Here is an 8006-nt window from a genome sequence, read left to right as displayed (position 1 = left end):
AGGGCATAAGTGCAATTACATACCTTGATATGGGTGTTACATCTTAGAAGCATTCTTTGGATGAGATGACATTTGTGAACATATTTCATGATTTTCAAAACATTTTTTAATAAAGGAAATGAGTTTAAAACATTTTGGTCTGATGTGACCTTTCCTATTATAGAAATGAAAACAGGAATAAACCATTTTACCTTCATAGATTGATTGCCAACAATAGCAACAACAAGAGTTTCTGAAGCCTCGACAAATGTGCGCACACTAGACGTGGATGTGTTCACACATGGAGTGAATCCCAAACCTTATCTATCTCCAAAAATCTTTGATTGACTAAGCACTTCATCAAGCTTTTAAGAACCTACATTTAACTTTTCAACAATGGCCTTAGCCTCGGTTAGTTCTTTCAAAGATTGATTTAACAAAAACTCTTTTTTGGTCAGATCAGAAGTCAAGGTTAGCACTTTATCAGACAACATTTTCTTTTCACCCAACAAAGTTGATTTTTCGACTTCAAGAGATTGCAACTTCTTGATTGACTTTAACTACTAATCATACATCTTATCATAGTCTATTTGTTGCTCTTCATAAACATCACTAGAACCATTTGAAGATACACTCTCACTATCTTCTTGATTAACCGTAAAGGCTAAGAAATTCTCACTCTCATCAGACTCATCTTCCTCACTCTCATTCTCTTCCTCATCACTCTCACTCAAGGTAGCAGTCATTGCTTTACCTTTTTTCTTTAGAGTGTTAGAACATTTAGACTGGATGTGCCTATATCCCTCAAACTCAAAGCACTTAATGCCTTTGTTCTTCTTTTCATTTTCCTTTGAAAAACTTTTTCAAAAAGCACTAGGACTAGACTGGTCATAAATTTTTTTCACAAAAGGTAGTTTGCCTTTTCTAGCCACATTTGGTTTTTTCATGTTCTTTTTCAAAAATTTGACAAAGCTTTTTCGTTCGTAAGGCACATTTATCATCATCCACATCATTACAACAACATTTTCAAGGGGATTAGAATTTACCTCATGCGTTAAAACAAGACCTTTACCTGATTTCTTGCTCACCTTCAAATTGAGCTCGAAGGTTTGCAAAGATCCAATCAACTCATCCAATTGCATGGCATCCAGATCTCAACAATGGAGGTCACATTTGACATAAATCTCTTGGGCAATGAGCATAAGACTTTTCTAACAATTTAGTTCAGCATTAGTATAGACTTTACCCAAAGCACAACACTCATTAGACACATCACAAATTCTGACATAAAAGTCTGTGATTGTTTCATCTTCATGCAAGTTCTCATAGTTAGTAACCAATCTCCTAAGCCTAGTTTTCTTAACATTGTTTGTTCCTTCATTTTTAACTTGGCATTTATCACATGCACCTTTAGTAATCTCATAGTTAGCAATGATTTTCATCTGATTTATATTAACAACATTAAAGATGGCATGAATGACTTTTGAGTTAAAATTGGGAAGATCGAATTCAGCCTTGGTCCACTCTTCTATTGGTTTTGGTTTGGTCACCTCTTCTTCAACAACTATGGGTGGTTTCCAACCACTCACAACAAAGATCCATACCCTCTCATCTATAGACTTTAGGAAAGCATGCATCCTAGGTTTCTAAATAGGGTAGTTGGGTCCTTCTAACATGGGTGGTCTTCACTAAAGAAGTCCATGATAAACACACTACAAATGCTGACACAAACAAGAAAGATGTGGTCACACACACGCAAGGCAGATATGGACATATACACTCTAACCAAGAAGATCTACTAAAAAACGTACAAAATCAAACAGAGGCAACACAAGCTAAAACAAGGCACAAGCACAATCAACAAGTATGGATTTATTGAAATGACTCTTTAGAATGTGCTTTGATACCCAATGAAAGTTTAAGTTTAACCAAGTTCATTAAACTAATGAGAAACTATTGATTGTGTTTACTGGTGCTTGTGGGTATGGTTATTCAACATAATCATCATATCAACCATGAGCATAAAGTAAAGCACACAATCACATTTACATGGTTTGTCCAATAGCCTACATTCATGAGACCAAGTCCAGATGAAGCAAATCCACTATAGCAAACGTTCAAAGTTCATTACAAAGTTAAAGTTAAGCAAATAAATGTAAAACACTCTTTGTTTTCACAACACTCTTAACTTCACCCTTTGGGTGACCTAATGTCTTGCCACAGCTTACTTGAATCCAAGAAACCTCTTGGATAGCTCGAGCTACACTCAAGCTTCAATGTCGAAGACACTCTTCAACCCCACAGCTTGAAATCCCTTCAAGCTTTCATCAATGGAACCATGTCCCAACACACTCAAACAACCAAGATTAGATAATTATTTTGAGCATTAAAAACAACAAAGGAACCTAACCTAAAATAAATAAAACCTTTAAGGGATTTCAGAGAACAACAAGAGGAATATTCAGGTTCCAACGTAAATGCAAGGATGAAGAAGTTTATAAATAATCATTGTGTAAGAAACCCTTAGACAACCAACTGACAAAGCCTTACACTTGTTTGGCTATTTAAAGAAAGTTTTCAACAACTTGTTAGGACCACTTTTGAAAAGCAAAACAAATTCTTAGGACCACATTTGAAATATTTTACACTTGTATTTGGATCACTCATGCATATTTCAGTCTTGGATAAAATCCTAATAGCCAATAAAAACTTAACATTTGTACTAAGGTTTGACTAGTCAACTGTTTACACATCTGACTCTAATGTGCATATATATTTTGCAATAAAATCATACTAAGGGAATGTGCACACGTCAATTCAGAATGTCATTACATGTATAAAATTAAAGACATGATTTTGCTTAACTAAATAGATATGCAAACATCATAAATGAATGTGCACACACAACTTTATTAAGTTGATAAAAATACTTGAAAATATTTTTTGAAGATAAATCATTTATTGTGTTCTTTCTTTCAAACGTCTGCTAATGACATAATAAATGGTCAATTTAATCACGAGAAACACTATTGTATATTTCAAAGAATATCATAAATGCATAATGCATGAATGATTTGATGTTATAGCAAACATGTTTATCTAGCACGTGCTTCTTTTCATGAACCTTAAAAGCTCCACTATATATATCGATGGCTCCTCAAGGCCAAGATTCAACTCTCTCTCTCTCTCTCTCTCTCTCTCTCTCTCTCTCTCTATCTCTCACCCACCATGGCTTCCTCTTCTTCTCTTCCTCATTCTACCCAGAAACAATGAAGAGTTAGAAGTAGAAGCATTCATAACCAGTGCCTAGTAATATTAAAAACATAAAAGGAACTTCAATTGATGTTGCAGATGGTGTTTTCTTAACTTGGAAAGATTTGTGGGTAAATGTTCCAATGGAAAAAAAGACAGCCGAGCACTCCTCCAGGGTGTTACTGGTTACACTCGCCCTGGAGAGCTCTTGGCAATAATGGGTCCTTCTGGTTGTGGCAAGTCTACTCTTCTTGAGCGGTAGCAGGTAACGATCATTATTTTATATAAAAATACTTTGCAATCAGTTTTTTAGACTATATAAAAATCTTGATTATGATTATTTTATTTATTTGATTAACTGTAATTGATGTTAGTTAATTAATATCAATTTTGTTTTTAAGCTAAAGATTAAGGACGTTAATAAACTAAAAATTTTGTAATCTATTTGTTTAAGTAAAAAAAAATGTATTGTATGGCTGTCAAGGACATCCATAATATAGTAAGTTTGTATTTTGTTTTGCTACAAATTTCGTTTCTTTTTCTTGAAGTTTGATGTAATTAGAATAAATCTATTAAAAATTTATTAAAGATAAAGATGATTTTTTTTTTTTTTTTTTTAACTTCAAGGGGTTTGAATAGACACATAAAATGTAAGATGGTTGACTACAAAAGATATTAATTAAGAAAAGCAATGATATATTTACAACTGAGTTATACAACCAAACAAAAAAAAATGACAAAACAGTCATTTTATATGAATTTGTTTAATTCTTGTAATTGTATGACTCAATTATAAAAAAAACATTATGAATTAGGAAACTTATGATTCCAAAACTACATGGATTTGACTTATATATCAGTTATCTAAGCTAAAGTAATAAATTATTTTCAACAGAAATTTAAAGGAAAAAAAAAATCTTCACCTGGCAAAAATCGATATCTACTTTTTCGGTATAAATTATTGCAAAATGACAAGAAATATATCAATGGTGATTCTCAACACAAAAGTGAGATTTTTAATATCGAAAATTCAGCTGTTTCGATGTTGTTTGTCAACTGTCGACATCGATCATCTATTGCATGTGAACCAAGAATGGTTTAGTCGTCTAGGCTACAAGAAATCGTCCCACAGGAAAAATATCAATGTTGAAAGCCTTGTCTCTTTGTGTTTACGATTATTCAAACATAAATTTCTGGTTTATCTCCGTCGCTGTCTCTGGTGAGTGTTTGGATTCAAACATAAATTTTAAGAAATAGGTGGCTGAGAGGTACCCCTCAATACCTGAAAATTTTATATCCTATAAACTATTTGAGGATGACTATCATATTGTATCAACCATAGCTATCCGTGTTATTACAAAAAGTCTTATGTTAAAATAGTCAAGCAATGGTTACCACATTAATATAGGATATTAAACTATAGTTTTCACATCATAGTTTTATCATCTACATAATAAGAATTCTAAATAAGTTTATGGAAAAATTAAAAGACAATTTAGAAGTGACGTATTATGATCCTTCGTATATATATATATATATCCCTTTCCAAAGTTTGAGGCTAATAATAATAGACACTGCACCTGTTTTTTAATTTTCTTCAATATACTGTTTTTATTTTTTGAGATTTAGAAGGATGAATGAAAAACAAAACAATGCCTTGCAACAGTTTTAAACGAAAATTTTAAATTTTCATAAAAAGCATAATTGAATCATGTATGCAGGAAGACTAGAATCGAACAAAGGCAAACCGGAGAAATTCTAATCAATGGGCGTAAACAAGCGCTAGCATATGGAACCTCGGTAGGCAGAAAAACAAAATAAATTCTTCAATTTACAAAGATTTTTAATGTTACTTGAATGATGCTATATATTAATGTATTGGGTGATTTGTAATGGTATATATAATGTTATCCGACACATATAAATCAATTTTGTTACTAAATTTCCTTTTGAATATAACGCATTATTTGTCTTTCTCAAGAATTTTTGAAATTTAAATTATCAAAATTATTTTTTCCTGAAAATGAATCGAATTTTCGTAGTGTACATACATTCTATATAGAGGATAATATTTTCGTCATTCACGTTCTAACAGTTTTTTTTTTTTTTTTCCTGCAAATTATGTAATTAGGCTTATGTGACACAAGACGATACTTTGATGACAACTCTAACAGTAAGAGAAGCCGTGTACTACTCAGCGCAGCTTCATTGCCGGACACAATGTCAATTCGGACAAGAAAGAAAGAGCAGAAATGACAATAAGAGAAATGGGACTGCAAGAGCCATGAACACAAGGATCGGAGGGTGGGGTGCTAAAGGACTCAGTGGTGGCCAGAAGAGAAGAGTTGCATTTGCATTGAGATTTTAACTCGTCCCAAGCTTCTTTTTCTTGATGAACCAACCAGTGGACTCGACAGTGCAGCTTCATATTATGTATGAGTAGGATTGCGAAACTGATCGAAGAGACGGAGTTAGAAGAACTATTATAGCTTCTATACATCAGCCTAGCATGAAGTGTTTCAGCTTTTCCATAATTTTGCCTTTGTTTTGGGTAGAACGGTGTATTTTGGTCCTGCTTCAGCGACAAATGAGGTTATTATTAAGAGCTTTGATGTTCTTTTTCTTTAATTTCATGATCTATTTATACTGTTTAGCTTTCATTGGGCTAATAACTGTTCTCACTTTCAATTTCGATGTAGTTTTTTTGCTTTAAATGGTTTCTCTTGCCCAACGCTCCAGAATCCATCTGATCATTTCCTGAAAACCATTAACAAGGATTTCCAAAGGTAAGATATTTTTCTTGTCTCTCAAATGGGGTCAGTAAAATTACTTATTCGGAACGATTAATATGAAAGTTCGTATCTATAACGATAATTTTACAGGTCTTGATTATATTTAGCATTGGGTTAGAATTCATTTGAATTCAAGTTACTTTTGATTGTGAGCCTCGGTATCTAATATGTTTTGTTGTCAACAGGATATTGAAGAAGGTTTAGATGATGGAATATTACCCACAGAAGAAGCAATTGATATTCTTATAAAGTCTTATAAATCATCTGGTACTTATGAGCAAGTTCGAAGCCAGGTTGCCCAAATATGTAATCAGGTACATAAGCGAGAAATGAAGATTTTTTATTTCACAGGTTGTTTATTTCTTTAGAAAATATTAGCGATTGACTACTAACATCGACGTGGACATTATTAGGATTGTGGTGCATTGGAGAAGAAGAGAAGGCATGCTAGCTTCCTAACTCAGTGCAACGTACTCACAAGACGATCTTTTGTGAACATGTATCGTGATCTAGGCTATTATTGGTTGCGCCTGGCTGTGTATGTGGCATTGGCTATAGGTCTTGCCACTGTGTTTAGTAATCTAGGCACGAGTGATAGTTCAATTCAGGTAAGAGAAGCAGATTAATATATGTTTTTGCAAACTTATATTGATTAAGTGGTTCTTTCAGGCGAGGGCTTCACTACTCATGTTTGTAGCTTCATTTTTAACATTCATGACCATTGGTAGATTCCCTTCTTTTGTGGAGGAAATGAAGGTATTTCTTATCGCATAAGATGCTTCCATTTTTTCAATTTAATATATCACACTAATGTTGTGTTGTAAAAATCTCTCTCCTCATGAATTGATCCAGGTATTTGAACGAGAAAGACTAAACGGGCACTACAGTGTCACCGCATTTGTTGTTAGCAACACATTCTCAGCGCTACCATACTTGGTGCTCATTTCAGTGATTCCAGGAGGCATAGTGTACTACCTCCCAGGACTTCACAAAGGATACCAACACTACTTATATTTCATTTCTTTACTGTTTGCTTGTATGATGTTGGTCGAGAGCCTAATGATGACTGTTGCAAGCCTCGTGCCCAATTTCTTAATGGGTATAATAACAGGAGCAGGCATTCAAGGGCTTATGATTTTAGGTGGTGGATTCTTTCGATTACCAGATGATCTTCCTAAACTATTCTGGAAGTACCCGCTATATGAAATTGCTTTTCATAAATATGCTTATCAAGGATTGTTTAAAAATGAGTTTGAAGGTCTGAAATTTCCTAACAGTCTAACTGGAGAGCAGTTTTTGAGAGAGCGATGGCAAGTAGAAATGGGCTACTCTAAATGGGTTGATCTTGCCATCTTATTTGGTATGGTAATCTTGTATCGACTTCTATTCTTGACTATTATCAAGACAACTGAGGGATCAAGCCTATTTTTCAGGCTCTAATGTCTACTCCTCCGAAGCAAACAAGGCAAATCATGGGAAATCCCAATGCTACACCTTTTTTTACAACAAGAGAAGGTGTAATATGATGTCAGAAACATTCGCCGAAGGCCATGACCATAAAATATTTACTTTAGTTAAGAAAGATGGGGTAAATCTTACCAGCTTTTCGGTTTTAGATCTTAGCGTATTAGCTTGTTAGGAGATGATGAGTTTCGTTTCACACTAGTTTTTCAGTTTCCAGATCTTATTGTATTGTTTGAAAGTAGTATCAGTAATTAGTATGTTGGCTATTCTTGCTAGAATTATTAAACATTCCAAGATTTAGCAAATCATGTTATCTAAAAAATACATTAACAAAACATAAAGTCATATCCTGAATTCATATAGATCACAATGAACAATATTATGTTACTAAATTTGGAAAAATTAACCCATTAACATAATAGTGATTACTAACAAAATGGGAGTGTACAAAGTATTCTTGTATATTTGGCTTAATCATATTTGATCTGATTTTCTTATAAAAGTCTAAGGATGATTATC

The 8006-nt window shown here is 33.4% G+C and overlaps 1 pseudogene; it reads left to right on the top strand.

Annotated features, from left to right (window-relative positions):
• Nucleotides 1-3448: 3448 nt before the first annotated feature.
• Nucleotides 3449-7753, top strand: LOC116112612 (annotated as a pseudogene).
• Nucleotides 7754-8006: the final 253 nt, after the last annotated feature.

This window comes from Pistacia vera, unplaced genomic scaffold (genome assembly GCF_008641045.1).
Source record: "Pistacia vera cultivar Batoury unplaced genomic scaffold, PisVer_v2 Contig1200, whole genome shotgun sequence".
Taxonomy (NCBI): Eukaryota; Viridiplantae; Streptophyta; class Magnoliopsida; order Sapindales; family Anacardiaceae; genus Pistacia; species Pistacia vera.
This window is presented reverse-complemented; position numbering and strand designations above follow the sequence as displayed.